The sequence below is a fragment of the Egretta garzetta genome, unplaced genomic scaffold, assembly GCF_000687185.1.
Source record: "Egretta garzetta isolate BGI_Z169 unplaced genomic scaffold, ASM68718v1 scaffold31, whole genome shotgun sequence".
Classification (NCBI taxonomy): Eukaryota; Metazoa; Chordata; class Aves; order Pelecaniformes; family Ardeidae; genus Egretta; species Egretta garzetta.
The window spans coordinates 780178-804846 of NW_009258663.1; positions in this window are offsets into that span (position 1 = coordinate 780178).

Here is a 24669-nt window from a genome sequence, read left to right on the forward strand (position 1 = left end):
TTATATTTTGAGCTAATAGAAGCATAATACTAGAGCAAAGCAACAGTGGAAGAATATAGAGTCCCCTGTGGCTGCAATTGAAGCTCTAAAAGCCTGTTTTTCATTTTTAAACTGTTCCTCTGGGCATAGGTAATGTTCAAAGAAGCATTTTAAAGAGAAAATGAAACTTTAAAAGCTTCAAAATGCAGTTGTAGGAAATCCAAGATGTCGCCTGTGACATCTCCTGTCTTATTGATAGTCTTATGGGAAACAGCAACATTCAGAGCTTCTTTTGCTACATCACAACACTTTAGAAAAGGTTGGCCATAGCTTTCTAGAGGATCACTGCAACTTTGCAAAATCAAAGTCCTTACCATGAAAATGAAAAAGAAATGGCTGCTCAGTTTGAGAGGTTTGTTCCAAATAGAAGACTAGAACTTTTCAAAGAAAAAGAAAAGAAATGAAAAATTATGTTGATAATGAGCATACAAAGCAAATGAAAACAGGAAGAACTGTGTGTTCCAACTTGTAATGTGATGTTCTTACAATGGCAGTGACTATATGCAATGTATTTACCCAGAGTTGAGTGAAAAGCTAGTGACAGGGACTACAAAGGGCAGACAGATGCCTGGATGAACATGGACTGGAAGTGGACATGGATACAGACAAAAACCTTTCAGATCTTAAACCTGTGTCTGGTTTCTGCACAGACTTAGCCAAATATTGCCAGAAGTTTCTTTGGATTTCTGAGTAGTTCTTAAAATACTTGAAAACCTGAGAAATGAGAAACTTTCACCATTTCTCAACTGTTCAGCTTCTGCAATCATCCAGATTCCACTGGAACTTTCACAGTATGACAGCATTCTCTTATTCCTTTAGCACTGTTTGTTAGTCCTCAAAATGAACTTAAAGCAGCAATGTCAATTTTCTTTTTTTTTCATCTTTATCATCTTTATAAAGACTTACTTAAAGAAGTATGAAATGACCAGTCAAACACAAAATTCACTCACAGAGGAAATGATTGAAAGATGTATTAACAGCATGATCATAGATGTCTCATTTCTTTGGGAAAAATGGCAGTTCTGGTAGAACCTGATTTCTGTCACTGAAACACAACTGGAAGAAAATACCTTTGAGGCAAACTCAGTTTCAAAACCCTTTAAAATTCTTTATGAGGTGGTCTTTAAAATCTTTTTCTTCCTAAATAAATCCTAATCTGTATACTAATACCTGTACAGTTGTAGCTATGTAAATGACAGAAGTTAGTCATATATGTTTGAAATGGAAAGTTACCAGTAAAACTGTAAGACTAGACACAAAGAAATAAAAAGTTGGGAGGCAAAAGCATTTGCTGCAAGGACACACCATTATAGGATAAGAATTTCAAACTGAGATAGAGGGAAAAATCCTCTGAAATACGTTTATCAGTGAATGACCCTGATCAGCTGTGTTCCATCTGAGGAAGATCATTACTGTAGACGTCAGGGTAGAGCAGGAGACAGGTTAAAAATGGATTTCAGATTATTGACACTTACTTTTTTATTAAAGTTTATTTACAGCTGGGGATAAGAGAACATAGGCCCAGAATTATGGAACTTTTTAAAACTCCAGAGATTGTATCTTTGAAAACCTTTGCAAAATTCATAAAGTTTGTATTTCTTGCATTAATCCTGTCTGAATGGATGTCTTTCAAATGCAATGTCTTTCAAGTTTTTATATTTTAATGTATTTTCATTTATGATATGTTTTCTCTTGAATTTCTGTCAAAGCCTGAGCCTTTCTTGCGCAAAGCACGTGGTTAAAAACTTTGCTAAATAGGGAGAGGATTAAATAAGTGTAATGATTTAAGTTCTCTGTCTAGTCAGGATTTAAAGGCCATACCTAACATATAGCTGCCTGCCCAAAGGACACACTCTGTTGGAATTACACTTTTAAACTTACACCTCAACTGCAACTATTTTCTGTTCCTTTATAAATCTGAGATTTTCACAGAACAGACACTGATGATGGATGCCTACAGATGTGCATACAATTAAAATGCGCCCTTGTATTCCTTAAGGGACATATTCCTCTTTAATCAATTGGAAAAGATAAAAGAAATCTGTAAAGCTCCGACTCCTTAAAAGTGAAGCTTGCTTTAGGAGAAAAAGTGGAATATATTTATGCATAGACTGAACTCTAAGAAATGGAAAAGAACATCAGTGATGGTTGGCTACTTGCAATAGCAAATTAAAAAAGAAAGTTCAAAATACTGATTTCTAGTGGATTTTCTCTGCCAGCTGCAGGTAAGAGTTATGTCCCAAACTTTTTTTTTTTTTTTAGTTAATAAAAATTCAATAGAAGAAAAGTCCAGGTGCAGACACATTTCTATTCTGAAGAGATGATGTAAGAATATATATATCTTTCGGTTGTTTCTGAAGCCTATTTAGAGCTAATGATAGAAATAAAAGATCATTCAAAATCAGATGTAGTAGTTCAATAATGCTAATCATAGTAATTCATTTACATCACTGCTTTCATCCTGAGCTGTTCTGTTGAGCCTCCTTGTAAAATAGATAATGCTATTTTATAACTTGCATATGCTTTTGTCTGAAGATATGAAAGTATGAAGTAAGCAAGCAAGTTGTGGTCCTCTGGGGCTTGGAATGCTGAAGGGAACAACTTTTTGAAACAAACTTCTATCAGTTACAAATGTGGAAAGAAGCTATCAAGTCTGTCAAGAAATGCTTTAATATGGACAGGCAAGAAGATGCAGAGCATGCCTGGATATGGACCATATTTCAGTCACGAGTCTTCAGAGCCCTATGGTTCCTAGGCAAGACAGATAACTTCTTTACATCTCAGATAACTTCTTTACATCTCTATGTCATTTTCATGATAAATGTAGATTCTCCATTCAAAGCACACACATAACTAACTACAAGAACTGATAATGATGTTTGCAAATACTGAAATAACTAACTAACTCCATAACTATTAAGACAACTCAGTAATGGGTTCTAGCTTCTGTGCTCCTTCTTTTGGAAGGCAGTTCCAGAAACACATTATTCTAACAGTTTAGAATTGTCTCATTTTCAACTAAATACATTTACAGTCATCACCATTTTTTCCTAGTGACAGCATTGTCCTTTAGCTTACAATATCACTGCTCAATATTTACTCCTGCAATGTGTTTTTTAGACAGCAATCATATGTACTCACAGAATTCAGTTGTGTTGCTCAGCTGAACAATTCAGACTCTTTAAATATCTTCTTGCAAAACAGGCTCCCCGGTCCCTTGATCATCCTAGCAGCCTTGCTTTGTTCTTTTTCACATTTAATGTGACTTTTCTTGGACCTTGGTACCACTACAGAGCCCAGTGTTCAGGTTATGTCTCCCCATGCTATAGTGCTACAGCAACAATACCTCAAAAGCTGTGGAAACTCTGAGCTCCACTGATAAGAGTTTCCTGAAACTTCTTGATGTAAGACCATCAGTGGAGATATTACAGAGGGTAGGGAATGAGAAGGTAAAGACAGAAAAATTCTAATATATTTATAATGTCTTATCACTAGCTTTACATACAAGAAGCCTCAATAGGAATAATTCAGCATCATTTCTTAAGCCATACTTGAGTGGGGCTCATGACTTTGCTTCTAGAATTTGAAGAAACAGAGTCCAAAACATTTTGTTTCAAAGTATGTGGCAGGGTCTACATGCTATTCTTCATTCTCATCTCAGATCAGTGGGACTTAATTATTCTTGGTCTTGAGATTGTAGTCTAATAAATATAATTTTGAAAATTCAAAAATTCAGATTTAATTTCAGTTCATTTTTGTAGTCTTATAATATAGTGAAAGAAATGTTCAACCTGTGAATTTAAAAGGAGAATCCATGTGGGAAGAAAAAAAAGGAAACAAAAAATTCTGACACTGATTTCAGTGGATTTATTTTCTCAGGAAGAAATTATATTTATTCCCTTATGGGCAGAAAGATACAGTAGTAGCGTAGGTCAGGGCCATATGCAGTGCTCCAGTATCTGATAAAACGTATCTACCTGCAACAGATAAGTATTTTTAAAGAAATATAGTATACAACACGTGGCATGATAGGTAAACTTAGAAATTACCTTTTGATACTGAATCCATGATTAAATCAATGGTTAAAGAGGGACATATTGCAGCTCTTGGATCAAAGCTATATTACTAATTTCCTTTTCTTAAAAAATACAATATTCTGTTCACAAATGCTGGAATGCACTGGCACATTATCTAATGATCTGCCTTTTAAGACAAACCTCTGTCAATGCAATACATTAAATGATGCAGCTGAGACCAGGACATTTTTTGCACAGAGCAGAAGGGAATACTCTTGATCCATTTCAAGCATTACTTGACACATTTCAGACTCATAGAAGAGGCAGTCACATTCTGAACTTTCTCAGCTCATGCCTCCTATCAAATGAGAAGAGGGAATTATATATTTTTTCTTGCATATATTTTATAAACCACCAACTGTTTAGCTTATCTGGTAGGGCACACAAATCAATATTTTTCATGATGATAACATATTCACTGTGTTGTGTGGATATTATCTTTTTGCTCTTTTTTTAAAAAAAACCCTCCAATTTCAGCATGTTTTTGCCCTAAGCAGACTTCTTTTATTAATTTCATCGATTTTCATGTGGTTTTTTTAAAGCTTTTCAATTGTAGAATCTCTTTTGGAGAGTATGTTTGTTTATTTACTTGGTAAATTATGTGGTGAGCATAGATACTGTGGCAATAAGAGCCAGGAACATTTTGCTCGTGTATTGGCTCAGCAGCGCTCAGAAACTACATTTGAGCTGCTGAGGGGCAGGTCTTCAGCTTGCATAAATTTTCATAGCTCCTTTGATATCAGTGTTACAAAGATAAGTTTTAACATCTGAGGCTCTGCCCCTTAAGCCTGAGATGAATTCAGTGATGCCATCATCTGAAATTACTATTATTTTTATATTTTAAAAAATTTTTTTCTCAGTTGTCCTACTGCCTGATATTTATTGATCATTTTCTATCTACATCATGTCATGCATGCAGCGTTATTTCCTACACTGTAGCTCTTGTCTTCTTACTGCTCCCAGTGCTTCAGCCTATTTGGAAGCATACACAGAACCCATACCTATATTCCACATTGTTTTGCAACTTTTCTGACCCTTTTCACTTATTTTCTAGTTTTACTTGGCTGCTAATCACAAGGCTAGGTGTATTGTGGATCTTCAAGTTGCACGTTACTAAATAACACAGGCAGGTCAGGATGAGGGAAGAACAAAGGAATTCTATCGGATCTGACAAAGCCATTAAGGGATCTTTTGTGAGGGGTCCTTCTGTTGCTGAGTGTATTTCTCTTCCACAGCTATCATTCAGTCTTGCGAATCATGCAGATGCCCATGACCAGAATATACAGGACTCTGACATCTAACGGATTTTGCTAAACAGCCTGGAGGACTTTGTTATTCAAACCAGGAGGTGAAAGACTAACAGCAAGCCACCTGCCCACCAGTCACGGACACCTTCAAGTGACAATGGGCTGGAGTCAAAGGCTGCAGATACTGAATGGCCCGTGTGAATTCCAGAGAGTGCTTTCACGAGTTCATCAATAACTGCCCAAACCGAGCCCTCTGAAAGTTACATGTCATTTCAGGGATTTCTGAAAGATATTCCATTTTGGACACTTCAAATGGATTTCGGATATTAAAGCCAGATTTGCAACTCACTAGCATGGAATGCATTGAACCAAACAAGTCGAAATTAAAAAAGCAAACAACCTTCTCAGTATTTTCTCACTAAAATTTCAAAAATAATAACACATTTGAATAGATTCACTTGGAATGATAATGGTAACAGAAAGGCTAATTATTTTTAATTAATAATGTTCTTAGTTGTTTTACCTGCCTTTGAAGGGTAGAAAATTATTCTCATATCAACAAATACAGACTGAATGAAAGGTTTAGAGTAGAGTTCAATCAATAGTAATAAATTACTCAAAGACTTAGCAGTGTTTTAAAAATGATCGATTGATTTTTTTACATATTCTTGTAAAAGCACCAAATCACTACACATGAAAATACATTTCTAGAAATACTAGAAGTAAGTGTCTGATCCTGAACATAAGTAAGCATGCAAATAAGTAACCATACTTCTGTGAACTGAGGTTAGTAGAATTAGTCACAAGTATGGTTATTCTGGTACATGCATAGAGAAGCAAACTGGTAGTGGCTGAAATAGGCATCACTATTGCATGATTCAGGGGCAAAAAAATCTATCACTTCGCCTAACTATGTGATCAGACAAGCCTATAATTTCCCATTGAAAAAAATCAGTGATGTGGATTAAGGTGTTGTTTCAGTGCAACATGTTTATCCACACTGTGCTCACTGACGCTGAACAGACGTAGTTGTAAAAGCACTCGCTTCTTTTAGAAACCTCAACCAAACACCAGTGCCTGCCTGCTATATTGGTACAACTCTTCATTAAGAATTGACAATAGATTGATTAAAGCAAGCTTAAATTAGTTCCATTTTCTGTGGATACTCCCAAAATTATTGGATTATAAGAATATCTTCAAAGGCTGTGTATTTCTCACAAAGATAAAGAATTTATAATACCATCTATAACGATGACATCTGAACTGAAATATATATATCAATTGTAATAATTGCTTCAGATTAATGCAATACCTGGAGGTTAGCTACCAACAAAGATAATGGAGGTTGGCATATATCGGGTCAGCAGTTCTTCCACTTCTATCAGGCAACAATGCCCACTTGCCTTGATCATTACCTTATAATTATATTTTAAATTTAAAGAATGTTGCCATGGTTAATTGTAGTGTTTAATCATCAAACCCCTATGTTTTAATATTTAAAAAGCCAAAATTAAAATATGTACCAGCAAAACTAGTTTTAAAAATCAAAAACAAAGACGAGGTTTTGCTTTCATTAACTGAAATCAACTAAGCTCTTTTATCCCTTTCTTCCCACTGCAATAAAAGACGACCTGAGCCCCCTTTGAAACCAGCACAGTGTGATCTGAAGAATGAAAAAATGTTGATTGACTGGCACTGCATGCAATAATTTGAAATGAGCATAATCTTTTCAGGTAAAAATGGAACAGTGCACTATTGATATATGTATGAACGTGGTCCCTCCTCACTGCCTAGGGCAGGCAGCAGAGTGGAGATGGTCTGTAACGATGGCCTGGCAAATATGACAGAATCATTTTTTTCACACAGCTTTCAGCTAATCTGTAATGTCAGGCTCACACCGCTACATTTTCTGCAGCTCTACCAGTCCTGCTGCTGCTTCTGTGGCTATGGGGCTTGTCCCCACTGCTTCTGCAGCTATGGGGCTTGTCCCCAGCGCTTTGCTCCCGGAGTCCTGGGGGATGCTGTTCGCGTGGAGCGCACAGCACCATGCTGGGGAGTCCTGGGCTCTAGCCCCAGCCACCAGCCAGTTCTCTGACGGTGCCTACGGCAGAGTCTGACATCGTAGGCATCACTGAGAGATGCTGCTTGCAGCTGCTGTATTTTTGTAGCAGTACAAATTTTAGATTAAGTCCTGGCCGCTTTCGTGTTTCCTCCTGTATTAATATTACAGAAAAACAATTTGAAGGCCCGGGCCAGACACAGGCAAGATCCTCATGTGGGGACATGGATTGCATGGCTGTGCCTGTGGCTCCAGCAGCTGCAGCAGCTCATCTCCCAGCTTCTATGCGGATCTTAAAACCTGGAGACAAGGCTGCAGATCTAGCTTTTTCTATCTGTGTTTCAATAGCTCTGTATTTTTAGGTCTTGCTCTTGCTAGCTTGAAATAAGAGAGAAGACTTCAGGAGTCTTGCATTTTGGAAAGGTAGTGATGGTTATTTTTTTCTGTTTGAAATCCCTTTGCTATAGGTCATTCCTCAAAATCCTGGATGTAAAATTCATCTTTACCCATAGGGTCAAACAAAAAAAGAGCTGAGGAACAGGAATGGCTGTTCTACTTACCCATTCAATCACTGAAATTATTGCATGTGACATAATCCTTTAGGTCTATGGAATATCTGACTTTTCTTTCACAGAGGTTCACTATTGTGCTGTAGAAACAATACCATTTTCTTTGCTGTAAAAACTGTTGTTTGCCTTGAACCTAAAGATATATTCTTTTTAATTTTCAGTGAAGCATTTTTAAAAACTGCTTGAATAAATGAGTCTTTTACCACAATATTTAATTTGAAAATAAACTTAAAAATAGACACAATGAAAGTTCTTTTTCAACAATGTTTTGAATTTGAAAAATGAAATATCTCATGTAGAAACTATAAGAAATACTAATTCTTGCATTTTTAAATTCTTGTCATAGCTGAAATATTTTGAAATCAAACCTTTCCTTAACTCAAGAGTTTCAGGTAGAATTTTTTGCTCAGCTCAGTCAATTTTTGCTTGTAATAGTAGAAAATTGACTGGCACAGCCCCAAGCCTTTTGTTTTCATTCTCTTTTTGCCAATGAAATTTCCAGGTTTTGATTTTATGTTTTTGCACACTAATGTTAGGTTTCCAAAATAATTTAAGCAGTTTCTAAATAATGCATCGTCTTACTCGTTGCTACTTATGTTCCTGCACGTCGTATTTTGTTCTCTTTCTAGTTTCCTACTTCTCTGTTAGGCTTGTGTGCTGTTTTGCTCCTGTTTAGCTGTTTTAAGTCCTGTGTCAGTACAGCTGATTTATTATAATGCAACTACAAAAAATTAGTATTTGAAGATATGGATATATAGAGATGTATCTTGGAGAAAAATAGCATAACAGGTTAGTTAGATCTTAGAAAGAGGCATCATACAAAAGTATCATGCTAAAGTAAGGGGCTGCTACTTTCAGCAGCCTCTGACTCTGTCACTTAGGTATGAACCAGTAGCCAAACCAGAGACAACATTTCTTGCAAGAAAAACATGGTTTCATGACAGGGAAAATGTTTGTTCTGCTAAACTCTGTAAAGCTCATTGTATAACAGGGAAATTGCGTTTCACCAGTCTCAATCAATGCTATTCTCTTTAGGGGCCTCCAGTCTTACCCCCGGCAAGGATTTCATAGCAATTAATCTATTTAAACAGAGCCATTGAGAGTTTTCTTTGTGATAGGACTTCAGGAACAGGCCTTAAGGCAGCTCTCTGAGAGCCAAAGGATAATAATTTCACTACACAGCAGCATATTTCAATTATAGTATAATTAAACCAAATGTTGAAGCCCTATCTGAGAATTGGTGTGATGGAAAGCTGAATCAGAAGGTCCTCAAACATTTAAAATTGCAGATTGAAAGTTAGGATAGAATTTTGGGCTCAAGTCGGCACTACAATATTTAAAGCTGCATTGGCTGCTGATTAAATCTATGTGGAACAACTGCCTGAAGAGATCTCTGCCTTACTTTTGTGAAACACTGGCCAACAAATCCCATCGAACTTCTAATGACTTCTCAAAGCAGCAAGTGAGCAACACACCACTAATGGATGTGAAACCTGTGAGCTACCATATTTAGTCTTCCTGAAGCACTGCCCGAAGACATGAAGAGAATGGAAATAGCCTCAAAGATCCACCTGTGCAATTTTTTCCACAGGATTGGCAAAATTTGCACAGTCAGAGCTCTTGAATATTTGTCAATTACTTTAATGAGCATACTCCTACATTTTATAGCTGAAATGTAATTCAATATCAAGCTATAAAAATGGCATTAAACATACAGAAACTTAGCTAAGATGACTTTCTTAATAATGCAGTAATATTCTGATTTTCTTCACTTACAGTTAATAACATAATGTTGATATCCTATCTAAATGATTACATCTGACACAAAGATTCAGTTCTTATAATTATTCAGAAATCCAAACCAAAATCAAACCAAAAGCCTTCAGACAAAAACTTGAATAGATTTTTTTTTTTTTTTTTTTAAATTTCTGGGAGACAATGACCTATACCATTAAAATATATTCTGGGCACTACATTACCAAATATATTTTTAAAAGATAATTCAATTAATATATAAGCATAATTGAACACTTCACTAATTTACAAAAATATTTAATGGACTTAGAATCAATGAACTTCTAATACTGAGTAGAAATAAATTATTGCATCCTTACTGTCAAAGCAATTTCAGGTTTTGTATTCATCCTCTGTTAAGCCTTTTAGCTTATTTCAGTTTTTAAATCACACACAGTAGAGCTTTAGGGGCCTGCGTCTCTGTGATTTATAATACAAAGGAACAATTATTTCTGCAGGTAAAATTGTGCTTTTTGAAAAAGGTAAGATAAACAGATGTGCCTAAAGCATCCTTAGAAAATCATGGAGAAATGGCTAAATGTATTACAAATAGCAATAATAATAAAAAAATACAGCCATCAACTGTCTAAAGTACTCTGTGTACATTTGTGTGTCTACCTATACAATTCAAGTGGCTATAAAAAACCTGAGAACAGAAAGCCAAAACCTTTTGGATAATCCCTTAAGCCCCCAAACAATAAACAGGAACAGGTTCTGACATGTAATTTATCAAGCTGTGAAGTTTCTATTCTTATGAACAAAAACCTAGTAAAACAAAAATAAATGAATAATGTGAGCACAGTCTTGGGAAAAGTTAGATTTCTAAAAAAAAAAGGAAAACAGAGAAGAGTTTTAGCATCCTTTCTTTAGTTTGAAAAATCAAGGCAATTGCATTAGACCAACACACAAAAAATGTTTTAAATGCACGCAGATGAATACAGAAAAAAATCTTTAGTTATATTCCTTGAATTTCCAAGAGCTTCTGGAAGAAGAAAAGTTTTCTTGTTTGACCTGACATTTTCTTTGGCAATGGTTTTACAAGCATTAATATCTACTTGTTTATATGCATCAAAAAAAAAATGCCAGTAGCATTCCAGAGTGTGACCACTATATTAACTACATTCTAAACACCCTGAAACACCACAGGATTGGAAAGAAAGAGGTTGCTAATGCTTTTCAGAAGATTATTCTCCTACAATCTGTGTGAGTCTTCACCATGCTCAGTATCACCTTGATGGTATTAATGCTATTCCTTGCTAAAAAAAAAAACCAAAACCAACCCAAAAAACCACAGGAACATTTGTCCTATGTTATTAATTGTTATATACCTAGCTAGAATGAAACACAGTATAGCCCAGCTTCCAAGTTCTTTTTTACAAAAGCTTTCAAGGACCATTCTCTCCACCCGAATAAACACACTTCATAGTTTGCAGGATTTGGGTCTCGTACAGAGTTCGCAATGTCTTTCACTTAGTGTGTGTGTAGAAGGAGTTGCTTGTTTATTTGTTTACTTGCTTGCTGGGTGCATCCAGACCCTGAATATTTTCACCCGTGCTTCAGATTTAGAGTGGTTTCTCTTCCCATTTCTAATTTTCACACTAAAATTACTCAAGTTAGTTTTCTTGTAAGAAAAATACACAATTTGTTTTTTTCTCAAAGTGCTCTTATAACTTCTGGTTTGTTCAAAAGAAAACCTAAAGCGTGCAATTTTAATGATGGTTAATACTTCAGAAGCAATCGCTTTTCTGTTGCTTTTGCACATGTTCTAAATTATATTCCACTTCTTGACTCAAAATGGAGAGGAAGAGGCCTTGCCTAATAGCTCTAAAGGAAGGTTTTCTTTTACGTTCTTAAGTGACAGTGGCATATTATAAAAGATTTTACTAACGAAGGTTCCTGTCATAGAATTTTTTTGACTGATTATCATTATGTGACATGCCACCCCTCTGAGCTAATTTTCAAAGCATGTGTTTTGGTCTTCTGCTGATTTTGCCCCAATGGCGCTGATAGTCGCTTTCTTAGATTTTCTCTTTATGAAAAGTGGGTTTGTTCTGACTGTGACCTTTGTGTTAAGGCCATATTTATTTAACTTTTTTTTCCCCCCATGTGAAGTCAGTTGTATTGTGGTCACACGATCTTCCAGCCACAGCCAAAGGACTACTCTCAAAGCCCGCAATGACATGTCTTCTGAGAATTGTGCATTTCTCTCCACAATTAGAGCTTCAAATAGTTTGTGTCACATCAAGCCGACGCCTGTGACAGCTGTCATTCAGGAATACGCTTTCTGACAAAGAGAGATGTATAACCTCACAGATCATGCAGCTTTTATTATTTGTATTTAATTATCCTCCAGTGGGAAATTATAGCTGCAGTTTTCCTTATGCTTTATTTTGGTGCAAGGTTGAAGCTTTTAATCACATGTACGTTTCTAGCTTCCTTAAAACAGTTGGGGTTTTTTCCTGCTTGTTCCCAATCTCTGCGGCCTCAGGGTAAACTCTGCACTCTTCCATTATTAATTTAGACAGTTACAATTTCCTAGCAAAATAATTAGTCAACATGTGGCAAACTTTTGTAATAAACTAGATATAAAATGAATAATTAAGGTTCCTGTTAAATCAATAACATTGATCTAGACTTCTCTTGAAATCAAATTGTAAGAGAGCAATTTCTTCTGACTTCTGAATTCTGCAACTGAGAATGGAAGACTGACATTTGATTTTTATTTGTCAGATATTGAACTTTAAATAGGTGTATTTTCTGTCATTGAAATCTTCTGGAAACTTGAACACTGAAACAAATCTACATATTTAATTCTCTCTCCTTTTTTTTGTGAAGATATAAAAAGCAAAGGCAAGGCAGTGAGTTGAGAAGGAGCAGATTTTGTGGATGCACTATCAGAAAACAGCTTCCAATTCTCTAATGTTGGCCTCAGATCACCGACATACCCACCTTCATGTCTTTGTCACCTTTTTAGACCTGAAGTTCTCAGGGTTGTGTCTAAGACAACAAATTAAGTCACTGAAATATAACCTGCTGTTTTCCAGTTGCTGTTGCAGCTGCTGACACGTTCTTGGCACTATTGCTGTTCTCTTGTTGAAGAATTGTTCCCAAGAGGAAATGACATTTAATTGTAGGCTAGGGTTACCTGAGCCTGGTTTGATACATTCGATCTGCCTGCCAACTGAATACATTCTTTTATAACTTTTTGAAGGATTTAATGACAACAGGAGTTTGTTCATTAGCATGAAAACTGCAGTTTTGTCTTTGCAAAATCAAGGCATTCTTTGACATTCACTAATACCGGTCTGCCTTATCTCCTAGCAGAACAAGTTCATACACCTGTAAGAGTTCCTCTTGGGGACGTTATTTTTTCATGCCAGAAGAATGGTAACTGATCAGTGGTGCATATGCCGTTGAAAAGCATACCTAAAATGAACTAAAAGTGACATCACCCTTATAGCAACTAAAAACTTGTCTTCTATAGCCAGTGGAAGCTGTCAGGCATCCACTGCAAGGTCAGAGATGTTGTCACCTCACTAGGGACCTTGGTGAAAGAAATAAAATTATAAACATGAAAAACTGTCATTAGACCTTAACTATGTTTTTAAATAAGTTAACTGAAACAGAAAACACTTCAAGAGTACACTTTTAATAATCCGCAAGAATAGAAAACCTTTCAGACATTATATGGTATATGTAACACAACTCCTAATCATTTTGTGTATGAGGCACAGAATGTCTCTCTTTTTCCAGGCTGCTTTGTCTTCTGCTGTCAGTGCCAAGTGTCACTAATGCCTGCATTTACCAGTGGAAGCATCACCCAGAGCACATAGACTTACCAAAGGAGCAAACACCAGCATAATTCTCCAACCACATGCTTGCCTGGGACTGGCATAAGAAATGTGGCCAAACCTGCACTCTGCCCTAAGATTACTGGATACCATCACGGCTGTTTGGCACAATTAGTAGCCAGAGTAATTTAGAAAAGCATTCAGACTTCCCTATCTGATGCCAAGAATTTGGCCCAGCATGTATCTGGAGTAGAACTGGAATTGTGAAGGTGACACACAGCTAACTTTGAAGCCTACCATCAAGAGGCACTGGGTGTACGTTAACAGCTGATAACCAGACCCTGTGTCAACCTTATAGACTCAACACAGAAATAAATATTCCTCTTCTGCAGATGGTTCTAGCTGGAAGGAAATTAATCCTATTCAAAGACTTAATTACTTAAATACTATGTTCTTAATTTTATCTGTAAAGGTTAGAACTCTTACATTTAGAGAAATTAATTTGAATAGAAAAACTAACCTCAGAACATATAAACTACAATATCCCCTTGAATGTTGAGGTCTGGTTACAGAAGTAATGCACCATTATAAAGTAAGAGTTCATAGTAAATGGTTTAAGAAAAAACTGGAAACTGTATGTTTTTCTTCAGATAGTTTATAATGTTATGTACTAACATGTGAGAAATCTTTCTCCCCTAAAAGCAATGGCAACACCATCTTTGTGAGTTGAGTATCCAGCTACCATAACTTTCCCTAATTGTGTAGCTCTGGTTACACAGCCTTCCTTCCACTGCTGCCAGGAGGACAGACCTCCTCCTTGAGTCGCAATCTGTAAATTTAATATTCACTTTCTAACAGGAACAGTTCCCCCTCCAACACTGTAATGCCCTAGAATGAAGATGTACACTTTAGCATTTCACTTGTATTTGTATCGCAAACTGTAGTGCCTGAATGGGAACTCTTTTCAAAAGCTAAGTAAAAATAAAGTTCGTAATGCATTCCAGCCTCAGCAGATGATGGACACTATTCAACTCTGTGTTAGCAGGAAAACTCATGTCAATAGTTTCCTGATTTGGAATCTTGGCTAGTAACAGTATTCATTTTTAATTGGAAAGAAAATCAGTTGACTGGTTTTCTGAAAGAAATTACTGAAGAAAAATACAAGACTTTTCCTCTAACAAGACCCTAACTGAAAGCACCGTTTCTACCTTTTCATATACAAATTGGTAGGAGGTGATTCACTAGTCAGGAATTTAAAACCTGAATAACACCATCCTGTTCTGCCACCAGTCTGGGCTTTTAATGTATTAGTGCAAATGCTTATTCATGAATGTGAAGCTTAGCGTGGTGATATTCTTACAAATGAAATGTTTTATGAGTTGTAGGATATATAGTACCTTCCCTAATTAGCTATATACTATTTCGTTAGTTTGCTGTTATTATCTTAAGCACATGTATGTCTCATGCATGAGAATAACAATTGAAATTCACCGCTGCTGGGGTGGGTGTATATATACACAGATGTATATATCTGTATATATATATTTGTATATATATACACATACACATACATTTTGAAACTAATACACAGAATTCAGCTGAGATATTATAGCAATTCTCAGTGGAATATGTCTCCAGTAGCAATCACTTTGACAGGTTACAGGGTCAGTACAAATCAAAGATATGGAGGTTAAGAACAGGAAATAGGACTGAACTGCTGTTCAAAGAGCATCTTAAGGTGATGGAACAGGTTTATATGGTAGTGTACAACAATATTAATGGTGCCATTACGTTGTCCTATTAAAGGCATAAAAGCACAGTAGCCACTGTAAAGCAGAATAATATCATCTGGCTTTTTACTCAAAGGATTTACTCAACAATTACAATAAAAATATACTTGAAAAAGATATCTCTGTCCTATATGCGCAATAAAAAATGTAGATACTTTACTCATCCAGCACCATCCTTATGGACATCTTAAACTCTTGGCAACATAAACTATTTTAAGAGTCCCCATTTCCTAAAAAGTATGAAATTTCTTTTCTTTGGAGAATAGGAAACTGAGGCATGAGTGAAGGCTGATGTCTTCAAGTTTGATCATTTAAAATGAAGCACTTGTTTGGTAATCACACACCTGCTTCATTTTTGTAGTTCTTTTTAATACACTGACCATCAGCTTTTCTGACATTTGTAATGTAGAGATGTATAAAAAATAATACTTTCCTTCTTTATGATTTTAAAGAATAGACAAACAGTGAATATATACATGTATAAAGAAGAAATACATATATAAAGATATACCTTTTAAAAAAGTGCCTTGTAATTGCTTGTGAGTCAGGTATTATTCTGAGGTTGACAGTTCACTAAGTTTGAAAAAAGGATTAAGGTTATTCAAATAATGAAATTATATCAGATAATGCACTAGATGTGTAACATAGCACTCAGTTTCTCAGACATCAGATTAACTGCATATGACTAGGAACAGTTTCTCTGTTGTGCTGTGGTATTTCCTTATGTGATTTTGTTCACCTTTCTCTGAAAGGGAAGACCACATTTTTATTTACAAGTGTAAAGATAACTGAGGAGAAGAATTGTGTGAGGATACTTTGTTTAAAATATTTTTTCAATCTTATCATTCTAAACCAAATAGTTGTGTTCCGTCATTATGATATTTCACGTTGCCTGTGTCTCTAAGGTATTTGCATTCCAAGAATGCGTTTCCCAAGAGTATCCTTAAAATAGACATACATTCCCAATTTTTGAAGAAAAATCCTCTTCGGATTTTTTTTCTGTTTCAAAACATAATAATGTGGGTGTGCTTTTCAGACAATGTGGCTAGCAGGATGATAGGTCCATATAAGAATAATTAAATTAAAGCTGTGAAATTTGTATTCAGATCTTCACTTTCTCAAACAGCATTTTATCCAGATTTGGAAACATTGTAACACATATATACAAAAGGAGTTAGGCAGAGTTGGAAACGTACAGATATTTTTAGTGCATCATTATAATTTCAATAACATTTTATCACTTTCAGTGATAGCACCATCATATATCAAGTACAGAAGCAAAAGCAAAGGTATCAATCTCATTCAAAATTCAAGCCTTGAATAGAGTACATAGATCAGGATGTAAATTTACTTCTCATAATACATAGTGAAATAGCAAATGCATCAGCAGAAGAATAGATGAACATTGAGTAGAAAGCAGTCTTTACATTTTAGTAAAGCATTGTTTATTATTTGCTCAATGGTTCGTAACCATATTCACGACTCGGGTGTCTCCCCAGAAAGAAGATATGGGGGGTGGGGAGGAAGAAGGCAAAAGGAGAGTGGCTTGTTTCTCTTTCCTTTTTCTGTCTTTCTGAGTCTCCTCTCTTGTTTTCTTTGATTCACTTCCCTACCACAACCCATTTCTCAATGACTTCATAATGTGAGTTCATAAGAGGTTCATAACCCAGTGGATAATGCACTACATTGCTAAAATGTGGTTTTTCCTATCCTTTTGCAAGAAAATCCATCCAGTCTGTCACTGTTTAGTGTTTCACTGCTGCAATATCTTTATTTCCAGTGTTGATGAATGCAACCATGACCATTCATCAGCAACCAGAAGACTGTTACTTTATTTAATCAACTGTTTACTTATTCTCTTTGCTCCTTTTTCCCATTCTCCCACATGCGAACTAGTTCACTTTCCCAGCTGTTCCTGTCTGCCTGCATTGTGTCTATTCTCATGTGGCAACTTACTCTGGGATCACCAGTCCACATTTTCAGATGAAATTTCTAGGTATTGTAATACTATAATCTCCCTCTGATCAACCACCTTTATTGTTTTTCCCATGCAACCATTTATATTTAGAAATAATACATATGAAATATTTGCAATACTAATCAATAACTGTCCCACATTTTGGGGGTTTTTTTGTGTTGTTGCTTACTGAAAGCTTATAACCATGCAACTCTTTGGTAAGGCCATCACCTGCCTCGCTCTTTTCTTTTGTAACTTTTTTTGTCTCTTCCATCCTGTAGTATTACCTGTGTTCATAAGAAATATTACAATAATACAAACAATACAATACAATAACCACACAGTGGTAAGTATTTAGTATGTTAAAGTAATAATCTGCCATGGATCAAAATTACTACCTGCCACAGCATTTCTCCCAGAGAAGACCACTGCCCACTGCACCAGGACTGTTGGAAATGACCTTTCCTATCCCTTTTGCTGTGAGGAGGGCAAATGACTTAGTTTTGTGACATTTGGCTAAACATCTGAATGATGAAGTAGAATGAGGTGAAAAACTTCATTCATTTTAAAAGTGGAACAGTGCTTGTGCAGCATGGCTAGTTTGGAGACTTAGGGTCTATGGAGAATCAAATACATAGAATTCATGTGCTCCTCAATTACGTTGTGGCAATTGGAAGTTTCTGGCAATACTGTTTGCACTGTTAATTTCAGATTTGAACCCTACAGATAAGTTAGTCTAAACTCTACACACCAGATAAAACTTAATACACAACAGACAGACTCAATAGAAACCTAGCTCTTTAGCCAGCCATGTTTTCAAGGCAAGGGAGAAACTCAGGGGATGGCAAACACATGAGAAGAACAGGAGATCTGTACAGATGTTTGAAATGCATGCTGCTGTGTCTGCTTTCTAGTGACCCTCCCAGCTCAGTCCACTATGGAGCAGCTGTTAGGCACAGCATGTCCCACACCGTGATCCTGTTTGCCTACACCTTGGTCCTTAGTCCCTCTGGCTGATACCAGGCTACATAACATTCCTCGGAAGGATGCTGGAGTGTGTGGTCACTGCTGGGGCAGCCAGGGACCAGGGCATGTTGTGGAGAGCCACTTCCCTACCTTCAGGATGTGACTAGTGCGTCTGCAGTGGAACCAGCACTTTGGGTCACAGCACACAACACCGCTGCCCCACAGTGTGCACATAGCGCTCAGTCGCTCAGATTGCTGGTGACACAAAATCGCTATGCCAAAGACATTAATTTAAATAATTTTCTGTGAGTGAATCATTTTAACTTGGAGCCAGATAGTACTGATGTTTGCAAGATGGCCTTATTAGATGCTATTTATTTCTGCATTGGGGGGAACAATGTGGACTGAAGTCACAAAAAAAATTACAAAACCTAATTTATGGATTGCTCCAACTGGAATCCACATTTCTTCCAGGCAGACAGGCTTTTTTGTTGTTGTTGTTATTAGCTTAATGAGGAGCATAGTCTCATTTCATTTCCTCTGGAACTCACTTCTCACAGCTCGGTCAGTTTGTTTTCATAATGCTGGGTCTTATCCAGCTGGATTTGGGCCCATTTAGGCATCGTATTGCTCAACTAGTTTTATGGCAGTTTATGGGTCTTTCAGTTAAAAGCGCCACCTCTTCTTTAGACATCATAATTTATGATATATAACTTGTTAAAATGGCTTCTAAATGTGCCATCATTCATCCTCTTAAAAATACAGCAACCCAAACCGCCACTAATGTATACCTACCCATATGCACACTCACATATTCAGTATTCATATTTTGACTTGTGTGCTTTGCAGTATTTTGAAAGTTTATTCAGCTGCTTGAAGCTGGGAGAGGGTGTTCTCTATAAAATTGTCCTTTCCTTTATTGATGCTTAATCCAAAATTCTTCTACCAGAATCCTCCTTGACTCTTTCTTTCTACCAGATCCTTACTACTAAAAGAAGAACTCTCTTAGCTGCACCAATATAAAACCTAACTGATGGTGTAACAGTGCAAAATTTGGCCTTCAGTGCTTAATTCTCTGTCTTGGCTCTGAACACCTAGTTGCTCCCAGGTCTCTCATCTGATTCCCAATTATTTCTCTTTCATACACATTTTCTCTCTTCCTCCAGGGCTTTCTCTTTTCTAGGCCACCTCCTCTAAATACTGTTTTCTAATTCTTGATTCTTGTCCCCATCATCATGACTTGTCCCCATCAGACCTGACTGAACAGCATTCTGCACAACCGTGATTTAAGAGAATGAAGCATCAGGGACTTTAATTACTGGTGTTCTCAGCATGTTGAGATGTGTACTGGCAGCCCCTGATATGGTTAACCCCCTACATACATGCCATACAATTTAAGCAAGTTAGATCACAGGCAGTATCTGTCAAACAACTAATTATCATAATTAATTTGAATAACCAGAATACTTTATTAAATATGAAATGTACAGAAAAGTATTTCCTTTTAAAAAAGAAACATTAAGACGTTCTCTAAAATGTCAAGGCGAGTTTCACATCAGGGACAGAGGTACATTAGCAAACTTTGCAGAGACATTTACAAAGCAGCACAATATTCTCACTAAAGCTATAAGAAGTAAAGTAAAAAGTGTGTGTGATATAAGTGACTGTGAGGAAACCTATGCTGATATGCTGGTTTTGCTTGAGTAGTTTAACTTTGATTGCACACCATCTGGATTAGGGCAAAAAGTAGCGATAATTTTAAAAGAATCTATTTTATTAAAATTATATCTAAAATACATAAGAAGAACATATCGGTAAAACAAAAATGTATAGAAATGACAGCCTTTACTCCAAATTTTTATTACCTAAATGGTGTCAAGATATGATCCATAAGTGAATGACAAAGATAGAAATAAGAGAGGATAAAAAAAAATAGGAGATAAGTCTGTAATTTACTGAGGCTATGTATAAATTGATTGAGAAGGGTACTTTTGAGATTTCAGGTCCAGATTTTGGTATTAAAATAGCCCTCCGGGATATACATCACCACAACCTCTGTGTTCAGATTATGCTGGGAAGGAAAACCAGCAAACCAGTCCAGAAAGCAGCTGCAGTGGGAATCCCACTTAGACACCATCCTAGGCAATGGAGCAACCTGTTAGGCGCCTCTCTCTCAATATAGATACAGCCCAAGTGAATGCAATGTTGTCCATATTATCCTGGTTTTGTTAATGTTTTTCAATTCCTCTGACATTATCCCATTCAAATTAACTGGAATGAAAGTTTTCAAGCAAAAATCTCATGAGAGATATTATTAAATATTCTAATAAAATATCCACACAAAATATATTTACTGAGCTCCTTTCAACTATTTAGCATGGATACTTTATTAAATATCAACAGTTTGCTTAGTCCTGGAAGTATATAACACCATGAGATGATCCTCTACCTCAAGAATCTTAAGATAACAGTGCCCCAGTATTTGCTCATTTATATGCTATTAATTTCTAGGGATTGTCGAAACAGTGTCTCAATTACAGAGAAAAACATGTATATCACTTTGTAGCAGGGGGAATCTACAAAAAGTAATTTATAATCTTGGAATTTAAGTAAAAAAATATACACAGAACAGATAAAGTTAACCTAACCTGCAGCAAGACTGTAATTCTTTATTCTGTTTGCCTCCTTTCCATCAGATCTTGATTGTCAGTAAAAGTGTAACATTTAGCAGCTGCTTCATCACCAGTTCGTGAGAATGCCTGATCAGCTCCCCCCGCCTAATATGAGAAAATTAACTTAATCTGCCTGAGCACTCAATGAACAATGTTTCCCATGGGCAAGAAATAAATCAAACAAATAGGTTAACCTAAGCAGTACTGTATTGTCACACCTATTTTCAGCTAGCTGATCTGCATAGATGCCAGTCTATTTTAGGCTGTACAATGGAAAGGAGCCCTTACTGGTGTCATAGGTAACCACAATTCTTCGAGCGCCCTTTGCTAATAGGTTCATCTGTACAAGTCACTACTAACAACTCCTTAATAACTTCAGTCCTGTAACAGGAAAACAATTATATACAGGATTCACACACAGTTGTTGTTAGAGAAGAAAGATTTTTCTGAACAGTCTTGGCCCCCCTAAATTTTCTGTACCAGGAGATAGCAAGACCTAGCATGTCAATGAACAGCTGAGCTCTTCAGGCGTGCATTTTGTTATACGAGTGCCACGCTTCCCTCCACTTCGAACACAGCTATATTTTTAACAAATAGGCCCAAATTTTCTATGCATGCAATGTAAACTGAACATATTTAAGCCTGATGTCTTCTTTCAACTCTTCTCTTTGGCAAATACAGATTGCGAGCTCTTACCAGGCTTTTGAAGAGGAATGGGCTTTTTAAGCTTGTGCATGCTAAAGGCTTGTTCACCATGTATAAAAAGGTTTCTACTCTCTGTTCAGTTCAGTCAGACCTTTCCAGCTAGTGAGTATTGACCATTACAAACTATAATGTAGCTAGCAAAATCATGTGTCTAGAAAAGTACAATATCTAATATTCTAAAAGCTCATGCGTTTTAACTTCATGTGTGTATGACTCGGAGTATAGTTAACATTTTAACCTGGAATCTCTTTAGCTCTGTAGATACTTTCTGCTGGCTCCTCTAGAGCTCTGTGCCATACTAATTCAGGGACACAGCCATATCAGCTCCAGACTGAACAAGCCCAATGACTCGGAGTATAGTTAACATTTTAACCTGGAATCTCTTTAGCTCTGTAGATACTTTCTGCTGGCTCCTCTAGAGCTCTGTGCCATACTAATTCAGGGACACAGCCATATCAGTGACTCCCTGGTTGAGAAATCTCTGTTTGACTGGTGTGTGTAACTAAGACAATTCTGAAAGTGTATCTTTATTTACAGAAACGCTTTGTTTCCCTGAGCAGACTTTGTAAATGCTGATGCTAATCTTTTAGAAGTTTTAATAGGGAATTATATACCTTTTACAATCATTTGGTATAACCCTGACATTTTGTGTAAGATCACTCTTAGTCGTGCTTCAGAATATTTCTACAGCTCACATCTAGTGGGAGGTTCTCATTCCATTTGCTGTGTAATACACCCAAAAGTCCTATGACATCATGACAATACTATAGTAGCTTTACACGTTTGTACAGAAACATCACTTGCATGGTAGTGGCAATAGTTTATTTGCGACTTTGTAATAATGAATTTTTAACTTTAAACTTAGGTGGCTATGAGCACTCTTACATTTGCTAAAAGAAAAAAAAATTGAAAGAATGACAACGCATTCTATATTCTTATCATATGTTGTCAATTTTTTCCTTTAAAAAAACCCTTCTTTTTAGAACTGAGATTACCGTAAGGAACAACAGGGGCAGAGACTGGGTTACTGACTATAATCCTATGGACTGGATACCCACAGGGCAACTCACAAAAAGGTGAAAATATTGAAGGCAAAGTTGAAATTAAATATTGCCTATATGAAACTATCCTGGAAAACAAGTGAAATACTATCCAGGTATTTATACTTTTGCTCCTGGCTTGGGGTTTGCCTTCTCACAGTTACAAAATGGAATAGCTCCCAGGATTTCTGGGAAGGCAGGAATAGACAGGCCCTGAAGAAGGCTGGAGTAAACTTCTTACCTGTGCCTGCCAAAACGTACACACAGGAGAATGACAGGTATCAGGGAACAACACAAGTGGTGAAATTGGACCAGGAAACTTAGAGTCAACCAGAACCATTAGGCCAATTTTCCATCCTGAGCTTATTGAAGAAACATAGGGGATTTCTGTTTTTCCAAGTGGACCCAGAGGGACCAGACTGCCAGCAACTGGATCTCAGACAACCGGGTGGCTCCTTTCTCCCCCTGGCACTTGCCATATGAGAACTGCCTTGTGCTTGGGTGAAATAAGATTACGAACTTGTTTGAAAGGAGATCTATTAAACTGCCAGAATGAAACTGGAATATTACATACACCTATAAAGACTTTTGAATTTACTGTTGTATTGAAATACTGATTTATAAACAGTATTTGGATGCCACTTTTACATGCTATACCTTCAGTGCATCCTGCACTACTCTGTTGATTCTTGAACAGTGTGATCCCAATAAATAATGATCAGATGGATATCAAGAAAATGGATTTTTCTGATATTTATTAGCATACTGAAAGTAAATAGACTATAAATATTTTAATGAGGATATTTTATACAATTGTGGCTTTCAATAAATTTTAGATTTTTTATTCCTATTTTGCCTTTTATCGACACACAAAGAAATTCATTTGATTCCTGAACAATAAATTTATAAAACTTGTTGTTTATATGCATATTTCAGTGTTGGCTGAGATTGTCAGAAGTAACAGCTAATCTTCTTTATGTAGCAGGGTGCTGAGTAGGCTTAAAAGTCCTTTGCTTCCAGAATGCAATGTAATTATAAGACGTGATTACAACTGATTATAATCAATCAGCATAGTCTTAAGTGTAATTTATGTTGCTGCAGCTGTGGTTAGATTAAATCATCATATAAAATACAATTTCTCCAAGATATGTAAAATTATTTGAACAAACCCAAATACAGTAAACTCGTAATGCCATAAATATAGAGTAAATGATGCCAATTACATAACAGTTTAGGGCTGCGTGTGCCACAAAATAAGTTTTCCCTCACAGAGGATATTCCCGATTCAAGACACAAAATTGTCCTTTTGTTATAGTGACAGGACAATCTTTCTGGACTTCTGAACTCTTCCTTACACTGTCTGTCACATATAATGTGTCACCACCAGCACCAGAACTTCCATAGGCAGTAAAAGCTCTTTTGAAACAATAAGAGAAACTAGGTATGGGGGTTTACAGAATAACATGTTTTAGTAGGGTAAGACCCACGCTAGCTTTCAAAAACTGCTGAGTTCTCATTGCAAATCTGCTAAATGGCTTTGTTCAGTTTCTTACCCTCCGTCGGTAAGCCCACGCCATGGCTGGGCGGCGTAACGGCAGACGTCTGTCCGCCAGCTTTGCTTCAGCTAATCTGGAGAGCCCCAGCAGCGACCCAGGGCTGGCTGCAAAGGGCTGCTGGCTCCCAGCAGCCAGCCAGCACCGCTCATGAGGGCTCTGGTTATCTCTCTGACCAAGCAACTTTTCACTGTCTGTATTTCAGTTGCGTTTCTGATCCTGGTGAAGGGTTAACCCCAGTTTTGCAGTCTGCAAAGAGGCAGTAGCAATACTTACTGCCTTTGTTAGGGACACGTGTTGGGGGCTAACAGAAGGGTTTCTCAGTTCTTTCATTCTTCCACACAATTTCAGGTCAAAGAAAATGTCACCAAATAATATCTTGCTGGCATTCTGAGATTAGAAAAACTTCAG